The 14,198-nt window shown below is 42.5% G+C and overlaps 1 protein-coding gene across 1 annotated transcript in view; it reads right to left on the reverse strand.

The window, feature by feature from the left end:
• The window catches only part of rerea (arginine-glutamic acid dipeptide (RE) repeats a), a 102,851-nt gene extending 90,041 nt beyond the window's left edge, over positions 1–12,810 (reverse strand). Inside the window, exon 1 of the mRNA XM_086068389.1 lies at positions 12,334–12,810. The gene's annotated coding sequence lies outside the window, so the exon portion shown is untranslated. The remainder of the gene's footprint in view (positions 1–12,333) is intronic.
• Positions 12,811–14,198: the final 1,388 nt, after the last annotated feature.

Here is a 14,198-nt window from a genome sequence, read left to right on the forward strand (position 1 = left end):
CAGTAAATGGCTGGAGTGTAATGCGCCTTGACCTTCTGTCTTTCTTTCAGATGCACCTAACGTACATTGCCGTCGCTCCTCATATATCACAGGGGCAAATGGCGCCCTTCACCCTGCTCCCTCCGGTCCTCTCTTTAAAAAGCTAAGAGGGTGGGGGGTCCAATTGACAGGCCTGCCAGCTTCCTCACTGAGCACAATAAGGGAGGGGTAGTTCAGTGAGGGCAAAAGCCACAATGAATAATTATGCTTCATAATATGGCCCGCTCTTATTTCCTTATCATCAAATAATAATTAATGGAAGGGACAAGGGGGGGCACTAAAGAGTCTACCTTTTGCTTTTTCAAACAAAGAGTCCAAAGGGCCCATTAACCCTTTCTTTCTGCTCACTATTAAAGCAGCACTGTTTATCCCTCTAAAAACATGCTCTTCGCTTATTTATGATGCCAGTAGTTCTGCTGGAGAGAAAGCGCGCCGTTCTGCTTCAGTCAGCAAAACTTCCTGGATCACTTTACACAGCAGTTCTCCGCTTCCATCTCCTCACTTGCCACTCAGCAGGTCATACCTAGGATTCCATCATGACTAGGAAATGCCTCCTAATTGATGTGTCCAGGAGAGCCTCAGCAGCGGGAAATATATGTAATCGGGCAGGGGTCTGACTTGATTAGATTTTTGTTTATTTAAATATATGTACAGTGTATAAAATGTATGATGAGCAGAAGCAAAGCCAGTGCTGATCGAAATGGTTTTACACTAAGAGCTTCATTGATCTTGGCACTCATCTGAAGGGTCCGCTGGCATACAGGGAAGGGATGTGCTTCAAGAACTGTGCTGTGTTTACGCACCTATTTCCTACACTGACATATAAGATGTTAATGCACACCACTTACTGGGCTGCGTGGAAGCCGCCGGGAACTGGGAACTTCAGTGAAATGGAATAAGAGCCGTAGTGTGACCCGAAAGCGCTGACCATGAAAGGTGAAAGTAATTGCTTTCACAACAGCCATCGCGTAATGAGTAAACAGGAGGAATGAATACAGTCAGGCCCAGATCAGTGCAGAGCCCCATTATGCTTTGTCGTGATCCGGGCCAAACGTGTGAAAGCAAGCCTTTAAAGGTGCAATTCATGCATGTGTCACAAATCCAGGCTAGGATCACAAATCTGCACAGATCTGTACTTTTACACCACCGGAATGACCTCTTAGCAGCGAGCTGCGATGCAAGCCTTCAAATCCATTACGTGTGAAAAGAAAGACGCGAGACACAAGCCCAGAGGGCGAGAAGCAAGCGGCATGAAACGAAGCAAAACCAAGGTGGTAAAGGGCGAAGCCATACAGCTGTTCTACCTCTGGTAATAGTTCAAGTGACATATGCCATAACAGGATCCTGTATTAACCTCAGTGAGATGCACACACAAAGGTCGTGCAGTTCATGGAGGATTCATGAATGACTGCTAAATAACAGACAGAGTGCAGCACTTACTTTTCATCACTCCAGCAAGTTGGAAGGCTGACACGCCTCACACACAAACACAACACTAGTAACCTTGGGCTGTAGTATCTACTAATGCTGTGGCCTTACAGAAGAATATAGGCTCTAAATAGATCGTCCATTTCTCAGCACCAGTATGTAATAGCTCTATTTCAGCCTCCCATGTTGTCATTAAATATTTATCCTAGCAGGGTGGCAGATCACACCAAGGTGAGAACCATTGCAAAATCCAAATCATGTGTCTTCCTCTCACGCCGCACCTCAGCGCACACAACAAAGGTATGTTTTTAAAAAGGGATTATCTACAAGTGTTCCTTTAATCAGCATATGGCAGAACTGTAGAAATCCCTCAATGGCCCAGTCCCAGAGGAATACCTTTCTATGTGAAGCCTTATCAGGAAAGGGATCTCCTTCAGCAACAACATGCTAAGCGTTTGAGGATGAAAAGTCCGACTGCTACTACACTCCTGAGCCGCTATGATGTCCTATCCAATGATCTCTGAACAAAGGTCCCCATTTTGACGAGGAGTTACGGTGTGTCCTATTGGTTTCAATCCTCTTTGTTAGCGTTGTTATGTTAGCAAGATAAGCCCCTATGGTGGGTGGTAGGGTGCACAAGAGCAAGAGATGCCGGCAGTCTGAGAGGCGGGTGGGGGAGGTGTGTGTGTGTGTGTGTTGGGGGGGGGGGGGGGGGTAGATAACCAAGACACAGATGTCCAGTCTTGGCATGTTTGTAAACTAGACTGCTTATGAGTGGATCTTAACTTGAACTTTAGACCTGCTTCCACCAAAAGCTGAAGGAAAATAACAGATCTCTACAAATTTGCTGGACCCTTCTGTTGTGTTTGTTACGGTAGCTGTTAGCGATTGGCATTTACTATGGGAAGAATTTATGTTCAATTGGTGGATTGTTATATTGTATTTTAAAACGGAAAGCTGAACTCGTTCCCATGCCAGTGTCATATTGCCAGGAGCAGTTACTTCCCATAGCTGAGCTACGATTTGGCTCCAAACAAACATGTTAAAACTGAATCGACACATCTAAATGCAGTTATTCCACTGCTTCAATCAAAACTATATAAATCGACAGAACTCTTAATAATCAATGAATTTGTTAATCAATTACTAGTCCCATCTTAAGTAAAAGTGCTGTGTAGATAAGCAGCAAGAGTCAGTGACTGGTAAACAGCCATTTGGGTTTCCTGTTTACAATAAATGTCAGCAAGTAGCATCAAAGTGTCGCTTGTTCTTTATACAGTATTTGTTGAATTAACTGGCAGATTAGTCAAACTGGCTTGTTGTAATTTACGCAACTACTGTATTGTTATGCAGCCTTAGTTCACACCTCACAGAGGAATGTCGCACTAGATCAGGGTTTTATCATTTCAAACTGTATCATGTCAAGATGAAGTCAAGTGTAGCGCTTGGTGGATCATGGCTATAGATCACTGCCCCAAACACTGACCCAGACGCTATCCCCCAGAAAGGCAAACTGGCTTGCTTTGAAACTAGTCTTTGTCTGGCAAATGTAGTCATCTTACTCTGTCATGGCAGTGCTACTCTTGCACGCCATTTACAGTATTCAACTTAGAGTCACTCAGTTGAAGCACAAGCTGTCTTATTTAAGTGAGTGCAGTCAACATACACTCGCAGTTCAGCAATCGCAAATTCAAACTTTAGCCTGGTTTATACTTTTGCGTTTGCTTTTGCGTTAATGACCGGCGTACATCACGTGATCGACGCCAGTCAAGTACTGTCTCGCTCTTGGCCGGGTGCGGCGCACACATCTTCAAATCTTAAACGCCGTAGATGGCGGGTCGTAACATCGCTCGTGATTGGTCCGTTTTGATGGCGTACTCAGCTTTTTTTTTCTCTTTCTCCTCCCGGATAGTTTCCGCGAAGGCAACTGTGTTTGTAAGCGCAAGCGGCGCGAATCCACTTCCCGCCCGGGAGACCACGATTGTACGTGTGGATATGTGTGTATGTAACAAGGGGGGGGGGGGGGGGGGGGGGGTGCTGTTTGCTAAGCACAGGGCTGTTGTGTTTTGGCGAGTTTACAGCAGACACCGTTGCAAATTGGCACTAAATAATTGCCATGGTGATGAACCAACTCTCCCAACTTTGTTTCTTGTTCCTAAAACGAAAAACAACTTCCTGAATTGGTCATAAAATGCAGAGGAATCTCCACTCAGTCGTAACGACACCCCGACTTGGGAGTGAAACTGCAGCAGAACCTGATGTGTATTGTGATGTGTATTGCGCACAAGTATGAATGCAAACGCACGAGCGTGTCTCCGCCATAGCCTGACGCAGAAGTATAACGAGGCCTTCACACTGAAAATGCTGGCTACTCGCAATTTTCTGTATGTATATATATATATATATATATATATATATATATATATATATATAAGATATTTTTTTTCATTTTTTACTTTTATGGCAAAATACTGTTTACAGTATGTATGTAGGTTGGGAGAGTTCTGATGTTATAGTTAAACAGTTAAATATATTTAAATGTTCCGTGATTCCATATAAAAAACAACATGACTCTTTCTTCTCATGGCTTACACACATGGCGACAGCAGCAATGTGTTCAAACACCCTCGCAAAAACAGAATCGTACATAGTCAACAGTCAATATTTTGTATTCAGAGGATTCTAAGTGTGCTGTGATGATAGCAAGCATGGGCAAAAAAAGAGAAAAATATGTAAGATTTGGAGAGAAATGTATGAAATGAACAGAAAAGCAAAACGGCAAATGCCTCTGGAGAACAGATGAGTGGCAGAGTATTAGCCAGACACAGCATCATTGTCTACTGTTTAGACTGGAGAGGTCATGCTCCAATAAGCACAATCAAACCATGTGAGCATCTGTTGCCTTTAACTCTCCCCTCTCTTTGTTTTATGGCGCACCGTCACACTGAATGATTTACTCAAGCTCTCCCATTTTCCGCGGGTGGTTTACATGTTTTAAATGCTTAGCCGGCCGGGCACATGTCTGGGCAAAGCATAGATATTTCCTTTCGATAGCTATACTCATCAACGGGAAACACACACTGGTATCGGCACAGTGACTTTAAGTCTTTTCAGTTCTTGTTTACATATCTGGATTGTGCAGTCATCCCTTCCTTAGAATCGCTCAACCCCTCCCCCAAAATGCTTTCCCCGTCTGCCTCGACTCAGCTTGACAATCAACCCAATTAGATGAGCATGTGAATGAGCGCTAGTGATGCTTTAAGTACTCTTACATGCACACAGACACATCAAGAAAAGCCATTAGCCTGTCTTTTTAGCATTAAAAAAAAACATTAGATGATTTGCCGGTTCAGAGAGAGATCAGCCCCTGACATGCAGCCTGGGGCAGCTCAGAGTGTCTACCTCATTATTTTTGCAGGAACGAGGCCACTGGTGATCCCTGTAAGGTGCTCTCATTATGACCGGGACCACAGAACAGACTGCTATATGCCTTAATCATTCATTATTAGTGACTATAATATTGGTAGTGGTCCAAACTGATAATAAAGTTACATCACTCTTGCAAATCATTAGCTGGAGTTAGGGTGCTAACTGTTTGTCACCATTTCAGTTTTCCTAATTAAATTTTTTTTGGGGGGGGGGGGGGCTAAAATGGTGCCAAGTGATGCATTATATGAAGAACTTTACAGCAGTTATGTGGGGCAATTGCAAGTTACTTGGTTATTATTGCTATGGCGTGAAAGTACCACATTAATAGGAGCATAACGAACCAAACTGAATTGTTAAATTTTTATATGTAACATCGTTCAATTGAATCGTCTTATGGAGATGGTTTGTTGTTTCTTTGAACAGTTTGGGCTTTAGAGAGCTTTTACATACTGTTACATAATACTTATTAATAAGCATTACAAAATATTTCGTTAATTTTTCCTGGGTGCCCCAATTTACGAGAAGGTGATGAGCCCGCTGCCCATCCACAGACTGAGAAGAGCCCTGGAAGCCCGTTAGCTCGAAAGCTAGCTCGCAGCATCAAATAGCGCATGACAACCCTTTGGGATATGTTCTAGTCACCGGAGGCTTTCACTGGACACATTTTGGCAGCTGAAACGTCAAAGGATGTCACTAAAATATGTAGCATTTATTGTTAAATCAACGAGGCATGGTTTCGGGCATTCAGTAGACATGCCCACAGCGTTTGAGAGCACAATTTTAAAGCCCCATTTTATGCATTCAGAATCGGCAGTGTTGTTAACAACACTAGTCTGTAATTTATCAAATTTAGAAGACAAATTTTGTCAGGATTTGAATGAATGTTAACCTCCCTTGCTCAGTGTAAAAAGTGCCTTAAAATTGCATTAGTCGATATTCCTCCCACGCAGCGGCTGAATGTTGGATTTTTGTCGGATACAAGCTGACAAGTGCAAATGATACGAGGCGAGTGACAAAGCCATTCGTTGTGGCTTTGAGAAAGGTCTTCCAGATGTGATAGGCTGCAATGCTCCAGCGCTTCCTCGATAAATAGAAAGGAGGCTGCCGTAGTGTTTTCCAATTTACGTTGCCACGGTGGCAAATGAAAAGCAAAATCACCCTCACGCCTAATCAAATGAGTGAGTGGCAACAAGTCAATATTTTCTCAGTGTGCGGACAAGCAATATATCTGCGCAGTAATGGGCAGTGTGTGTGTGTGTGTCAGGGCTAAGGCAATGCTCGACTCACAGCAGAATGCGGATAATGTGCCAATAATCTGGCTCGGCGCAGCTGTTAAGACCGCTGCCAATAAAGACGAGCATCAAAAGAACCTTTACGAAGGAGAGGTTAAATTACCAGACCAGCAGACATGGTCTAGACTGCGCACATCAAACAAACACACTCCATCCTGGAACGGCTACAAGCCAGTAAAGACAAAACTGTAATTGAACATTGATCTGTAGAAATCTTGGGATAAATAACTCATCTTAAGAGCAGCCAGGAGAAGGAGAAAGTGTGGGCCTTTCTGAGATCTTAGTAAAAAATGGAACAAATGACAGCTATAAATACGGGAGAGAGAGAAAGAGAGTGTGCGCGCTCTGAAAGACTACATCCATTTTGTTTTCATTCCTAAGAGGTTACTTGTTATTTCCAAAAGACATCACTAAAAGAAAACAACAATTAGCTTGCTTTTGATGACCTCCGTGACAGCCCCCTTTTCCCTTAAGACAAAAATGGAGCAACATCATTTCTACCAGCCCGGTTAAACACAAGCAAGATCAATGGCTAAATGTATCAGCAAATATTACCATTCGCTGCCTGGCAAGTAATCATTAAGGAATGGCACCGATGCATTATTCATTGACTAATGTATAATTCAGAGTTAACAGCAGATTCTATGCATAAATAAAGCGGTGATACATTTAAAGGCATTAAATGTTTACTCACTAAAATAGGATACGGAGCCACAGCATGCATGCACTTCCTTGCTGCAGTTACTTGATTATCATATTTTCTAACAATTGCGCAGAAATCAGGAGGTGGTTACAGGAAAGTGGAGAGTGTGGACAGGAAAAACATGTTTGCTGGCGAACATCCCAAAGGTTGAGTATATGCTTCTTTGAGGGATTAAATTGTGGACAATTGGGAGTGCTCCATAAAAACACACATTAAAGTCTTAACGATAGCTGCTTTAGTGTCTGAAAATTAATGTACTGTCTCTTTATCTCTCATGATTGTGAAGTCAAGCTTGAGTGTTGATGCTACAGAGCTGCTGTCAGATGGGATGTCAATAGGGAGGGACAAGGAGGCTCCATATGACAGCGTTCAGAGCAGGTAGCCCTGTGGGGATCGCCATTCCACTTTATGACCATGCACTGGCTTTAACAAAGCCAGATGTCTCTTTCTCCCACTCTCTCTCTCTCTCTCTCTCTCTCACACACACACACACACACACACACACACACACACACACACACACACACACACACACACACACACACACACACACTTAATATGTGTGAAAGTGCCCTCCGATGAGCAGAGCTGCTTCAAGGATGTGCACACACAAAGGGGAGGAAAGAAGATAGGACCTGTTTTCAATTATGCCAATTTCTCACTCATTCGTGGCTCCTGGGGTTTATGTTAATTAAACATATCGGCCCTTCCACTGTGCATACAACAAATTAGATGGAATTTTTCATGAACAATCAAAGCACAACGCCACTTCTTCATCATGCTCGAGTTCTGTATTCACCCAGCACAAAGTACTGCCTCCTTCGTGCCCTTTCATGTGGGCTGCATCAAATATGTGTAAAGTATGAAGAACCACGACATAGGCTATATGTCCACAAGGCTCGAAATAAACCGTTTTGCATCACAGTTTGTGATGCAAAATGTACATTTTGCACCTCAAAATCTTCATCAAAACACGGCAAATAGCAAAATTGAAAATCAACCGTCCCAAACTTATGCCACAGAAGCTAGCTAGCAACGAGCTTCGGCTGGCTATTAATGTGCCTGAACACTTTGCGGAATCCCTCCTAATTCAGTAATCGTCATCTATTTGGCTGTGAATAAGCTATATTTCTGACAAGTATTATCTCTCACAAATGATGAGAAAAGAGAGAAAAACAAAGAAAAAAGAAAGTCATGCTAATTGCTAAGCTAACCTAGGATTGACACGGCTAGCATGTTATAGCACCGAAATTAAGTGATCAGGTGATCCAAGTAAATTTTTCGCACTGGTTGGAACTGCGTTAAAGTGGAGAACATCAGACATTGAATTGTCAGCACAGCTAAAAAGGATCTTTGACATTTATAGCCATCAATGGCAGTGAATGAAATAAGCGTCTGGAAAACTCTCTAAACAGAACCGGAACTGGAACTGAATTAACTTTTGGTATGGTTTACGTCAGCTAGTACTGAGGAGTGGTCTATAAAGTTAAAAGGATAATATAGTATAAAATATTTATATCAGTCATGCTATTTTTTTGTTATCACAATTGAGTCCTGAGTTTTGATTTGGACTTTTGGGGTCTCCGCAATGTTCTCAAAATTACATTACAGCAGATTTCATCTTTTCTATTTAAATCAATTTAGCCTTACTTCTAGAAAAGAAAATAGTTTTGTTATACATAAATACACAACACAAAATAACTGTTCATTCATTACATGAAAAGTGAAGCCATTCATTTAATTCATTCGTTATATTGTCACATTTTTATTTTGCTTAATAAAACCCTTGCTTAAGATCCTTGTGATTAATCTGCAAAAAAAAAAAAAAAACTCCTCAAAATTAAGACAGCTGCTCCTCAAATTAAGTCATTACTTCGCAAAACTGCGCCGCTAAGAAACATTATTTTGAATCTTGTTCCAGAAACAACCTTGTCAAAATGATCCCATAGAATGCCAGTCGTCTTTCTGTCACTCTGTAGTCAAACACACACATCTACAAAAATGGACACCCGACAAAACAATCCTTTTGAGTAGCCTTTGTCGGGACTTAACTGAGGACTTGTAAGTAATACGACTCAAATGGACAGAGTTGCAGTATGTGGTCAGTATTGAGTCTGGAAGCGGAAGGTGCCGCTGCGGACAAGAATACATTTAAACTAGTAGATGCTTCCAGATTACTGTCGTCGTGACTTTGAACTGTAATCTGCTTTTTATTGTGGTGTGCTACAAATATATGCAGCAGTTTAAATGGAATTTCCCTTGAGACGATGACAATAATAGATTAAAATGCTACTTTAGCATTGGCTTAAGCATCTATTGTTTTGATTATATCATACACTGATGCATGCCCAGACTGGACACATGTCCTTGACAATGCTATCGTTTTCAAATGTAAACAAACTATCAAAATGACACTTTTTTTTTTAAATAAATAAAATCTGTTTTGTTCAATTCAAAACAGTCGCATGTAAAAACCCAGAGTCCTCCATGTTTGCCTGTGTGTAGGGGGATGGAAATGATGGCAACAATGGCATGGAAGCCAAGGCTTCTCATTGATTTTCTGCCTCTCTTTATGATGAGGCAGCTCTCGCAAATCCAGCATTGTTGAGGTCAAAAGTGGGAGGGTGACGGCGGGTTATGTGTGTGCGTGTGTGTAACTAAGCAGCATTCACACAGCCAAACAGACGGTAGTAATTAACAAACATTTATCTAATCACAGTATCTTACAAATGGGTTTGTTTTTTTTCCTCCATGAGGCAAACGGGCCTTTTCATTCACATCGGCAACTAGCATAACAACGTGGTCATTTATATGTAATTGAAATAGAGTGGAGTCATTCAACGTATTAACAAAATGGAAAAATATGCAGACCCCAGCGGACTTTGGCTATGAGAAAGAAAATGAGAGGCATGTCAACATTGCATCATTTACAACTCTTTCCTCCAATTCTTTGTGGATTACATCATTCAGGATGGAAAAATAAATAAACAGAAACAACCTCTAGATGTTTTTTTCCCTTCTACCAGCCAGCAGCTGCCATCGTCCTGTCACAGGAAGGAAAAAGAGGCCAGAGACACAGTGTGGTGCAATCCCAGCAGGGCCATTGTGAGAGAACATTAAATAATATTTTTCCAGTGCTCTGTCAAACATTCATCTGCCTGTAAGCGGCCGGACAGCCGGTGCAGCCTGTTTCTACCAAGCACGTCTCTCCCTCTTTTCTCTCCTGTCCATGCTCGGAAACAGCCTCTTTGATACAGATGTCAGATTCCTCAGAGGTGACAGTCAAACATGTGCCAGTGTGTGAGCTGAATGTTTACCAGCTCTCTGCTACAAGTGCTGTTTGTGCAGGGGTGACTCATGCTGCTACTTCACCTCCCTTTACTTTACACGAACAGCCACCGCGGACTAAATAATTTGGACCGGGATCAAAGTGCACGCCAGGTTCAAAGTGCCACAAGCAGCATTTCAAACAGAACATCAGAAAGTGATAAACAGCAGCACAATGGCGTGATTTTGCTACTTAGCCTCACCACATTAAACATTTAGGATGCCGTGCACATCACATTAACATGGCTGACCACTTCCCCTTTCGACCTGTCCGCAAGTAGTGAAACTAAATGGATTGCAAACCTATAAGCTGAGCCGGGAAAACGTGACTGCTTGTTGATATATGAATCCATTCACACTACAATGAACAGAACCGGAAGGAGGCAGCTTTCTGATTAAACATTTCATTTATTCACCTTCAGAGGTGTCAATAGCTAAATACACAAAGAAAAACGGTGTATGGCAAACACAGTTTGAAGTATAAAGTTGCTGTTTTTTTGCAGTGACAACATAAATAGTGAGGTGGAAATGGACCGTAAAATGCTTTTCATGTTTTGGGGCTGAGTGTCGCCAAAGTATAAAAACGTGACAACCACACACACACACACACCGAAACATAAATGTAACACCTAATTTTCACCAGTGTCAAATTAACACCATCAATGAAAATGACCTGAAAACTCAAATATGAGTAAGTCAACAGCGCAGTGGAATTATAATACTAGTTGAGCAGGGTTACTAAAGAGGAAAAAAAAATTCTTACTCCGATCAAAATGCAAATTAGTTAGTAATTAGTAGTTGCACCATAATGGCGACATGGAATGCAACTCTGATGAAACAATGTTGATGTGGCATAGTTCTAATCGGAAACAGCCAGTCAGGCTCAGTCAAATGTTTAACCAGAAGTGCACCTGGTGTTTATACAATGCCACACAGCTACATTCCTCTACGACTTTTATAACACAAGCTGCCCTTTACAAGTCGAACCATTTTTGAGAGCTTAAACGTCCTTTATATTTCGATAACCTATCATTATCTGCAAGCGAGACCACACTGTCTCTCCTAACTCTAGTAGATTAATCACATCTGAATCATTAAACTAGAGGTCACTTCTCCTTCATCGGTGGTGGTGCGAGGGGGGGCGTACAGGAAGCCATGCAGGCATGTTGGAGATTAGCTCCTCATAATTAGCAATGCCACATCTGAGTAATAACTGCGCGAAACATTCGAGGAGGAGGGAAGAAATTGTTTTTATAAATGGCAGCAATTGGAGGCAATCACTACCCAGCTCGTTGGGAGTTTTTCTTCTTTGTGCTTATGTGGCCACGAGCCATGTTGAGGATATGACTTCTGACTAGTGTCACATGAGTACTCGCTATGACCAATTTTGCAATTTTGACTTGAGTGCGCTCACACACTTCTCATCCTTATAGACTGGAAAACATCAGATAAACTGCCTTTCAGACAAATAATTTGGTGTGCTTTCAAATCCTCATCTGCCCCCCTTAATACACACATCCCACCAACTAAGCAGCCCCCCCCCCCCCCTTGCTCTTTTCAGCAACAGGCACCTCTTCTTTTCACCCCACAGGGAGAGCTGCATGTGCTTGGGCCAGAGTTCATAGCCTCTGGGGTGCTGAAGGGGGAAGTCAAGTTAATCTGGTGCTCCTTCAACAGTTTTCACATGGTACACCCTAAACATCCACCGTCCTCCCAAAACAGTCAGATACTTTCTATTATGATAATAGAGTAATGTGGCAATCCCACAGCTAAAACATCGAGGTTAAACTTGGGGGAATCCCGCTCCAGCATTGAAACAGTGGAAAGAGATACAACCGGGGCTTTTTGATTACTTGTGGTTTTCTTCTCCCTTCCACAAAGCATCTTCTGGTCAGAACAGCAGCCAAGTTGAACAACAATCTCAGCAACTTTCATCTTACACAAAAACACATCAGGTCACACGCACTTGCTGCATCTCGAATAAACACAACAACGTATGTGCACATTTTAAATGCCACCTGGCTTTAGTCATCAGATAGTTCTCATTCCACACACACTTCAGGAAGCCCACCTCCTTCAAACGACCCCCCACCCCTTACTTTGCTGCTTACTCACCCGCCAGTCTGGTGATTCTTGTGAAGTCCCGGTGCAAACAAGTTCTTTAAATCCTCGCCCGGGATGACCCACCGAACTCGCTGCGCCAAATCCAGACAAACGAAGGGAGCAGACTTTTTCTTCTTCTTACATTAATAAACCCCCACTGGACTCCCGTAGCAGGACTCGCTGAGGCGAGCCGCACTTGTTTCAACAAAAGACGGCTTCACCTCGTTCCCAGGTCCGAAGGCAACGAGGCGAGCTGGGCTGAGACGAGCGAGAGCGGGGTTCGGCGGTACCTCCTCCCCCCCAGCCCGGTCCGAAGTGTTCCTACTCGCTGTTTCATCGACGACGAGAAGGGGGCGGGGGGGAACAAAAAGTAACCCGTAGCTGATGGTTGCTTGGAGGGCGAGAGGAAAGCAGCGAGTTTGCCGTTTACAGGCTACGCTTCCTTTTTTCCACACACACACACACACACGCGCACACGCATACACACACACACGCCCCCCCTCCTCCTCCTCTCGTGCCTCACTTCTCTATGCGCGCGCACACGCGCGCACACTGCTTATCGCCCCCCTCTTCCTCCTCCTCAGCTGTTCAACACGCGCATCCACATGGCTGACCTAGTCTTCACTAGACACAATCACCTTTCAACTCGACACGAGACACAAAAATGAGTGGAGCGGATTTAAAATAATTATCACAGGTGGCGTTGGGTTGGATGCGTTATTGCACCGCGCATGCGCAACCAGAAAGTACGGGGGACTGGACTGGACGATATCGCATTAAAAATCCCCGAGTTCAACCCCTCCGCCCGATGTTAATCGAGTGTTGCCCACTTGCACAATAAGGAACGACAGAGGCATTCCGACAAAGAAAAAAAAGTCTACAAAATATCTTAAATGTTCAACAATTTCTTATCAATCAAGTAACAAAAATAATCCCATAAAAAAAACGGTAATAATAGAACATCCCCTTGGGAAGAGTGTTTTTTCTAGCCTTTATTATTCAAGCTGCTATAATGTTTGGCAACACTCCAGGCACTCTTATTGTCTAGTCACACCACCAGAAGTAGTTTGTTAAAGTTATACACTGAGTTGACAGGAGTGACATGTGTTCTGCTTTTGAATTGCTCAGTAGGTCAGCAGGTAATGGGGAAAAAAAGTTTTTTGTTTGTTTTTTCTTTTGAATACCTTAAATTTTCCTGTATGTGTTAAGGTGAGTGTCAATAATTGTTTGCATACACAATAGTTGCTCTCTGATTGGCATGTGACCAGTTCAATGATGTAATAATGGCACTCCCAAGTAGTGCTCAAAATATATTTTTCATTTCACTGATGAGAGAATTTTGTAGTACACTACGTAAAAATGAGTGAACAATTCTGAATACAGCCATAGTCTTTGCTCAGATACAATCACCTTTCAATTAGACACTACAAATAAAAACAACAACAACAACAACCCAAAAACATGTGCAGCAGATTTAAAATGATTATCAAGGGCAAGCTAGTTAGTGGTGGTAGTTTGATTGATGGTGCAAGAGGCGACGCAGTAGGCAAACGCATATTTGCATAAGCAGGGAGTAAATATGGCGGCCAACAAGGGTCATTTTACGGGATTTGAAATAAAATGCTTTTAAACAATTATATATTTTTACATATATTATGAATACATGCAAAAAAAAAAAGACCTAATCTACGGATGACCTGGCCCATTAGTTCATTTTAAAAATCAAATGTGGCCCTTGAGCACAAATGTTTGCCCACCCCTTAATCTGGGGGGAAGATACACCAGCAGTGAGAAGCAAATAGATGCTGTTCAGGCTTAGAGAGCTCATTTGCATTTGGGGATAATGAATTAATTAGTTACCCTGCCCATTTTTAATA

Source organism: Leptonotus elevatus, chromosome 2 (genome assembly GCF_054856555.1).
Source record: "Leptonotus elevatus isolate MCC_2025b chromosome 2, RoL_Lele_1.0, whole genome shotgun sequence".
Lineage (NCBI taxonomy): Eukaryota > Metazoa > Chordata > Actinopteri > Syngnathiformes > Syngnathidae > Leptonotus > Leptonotus elevatus.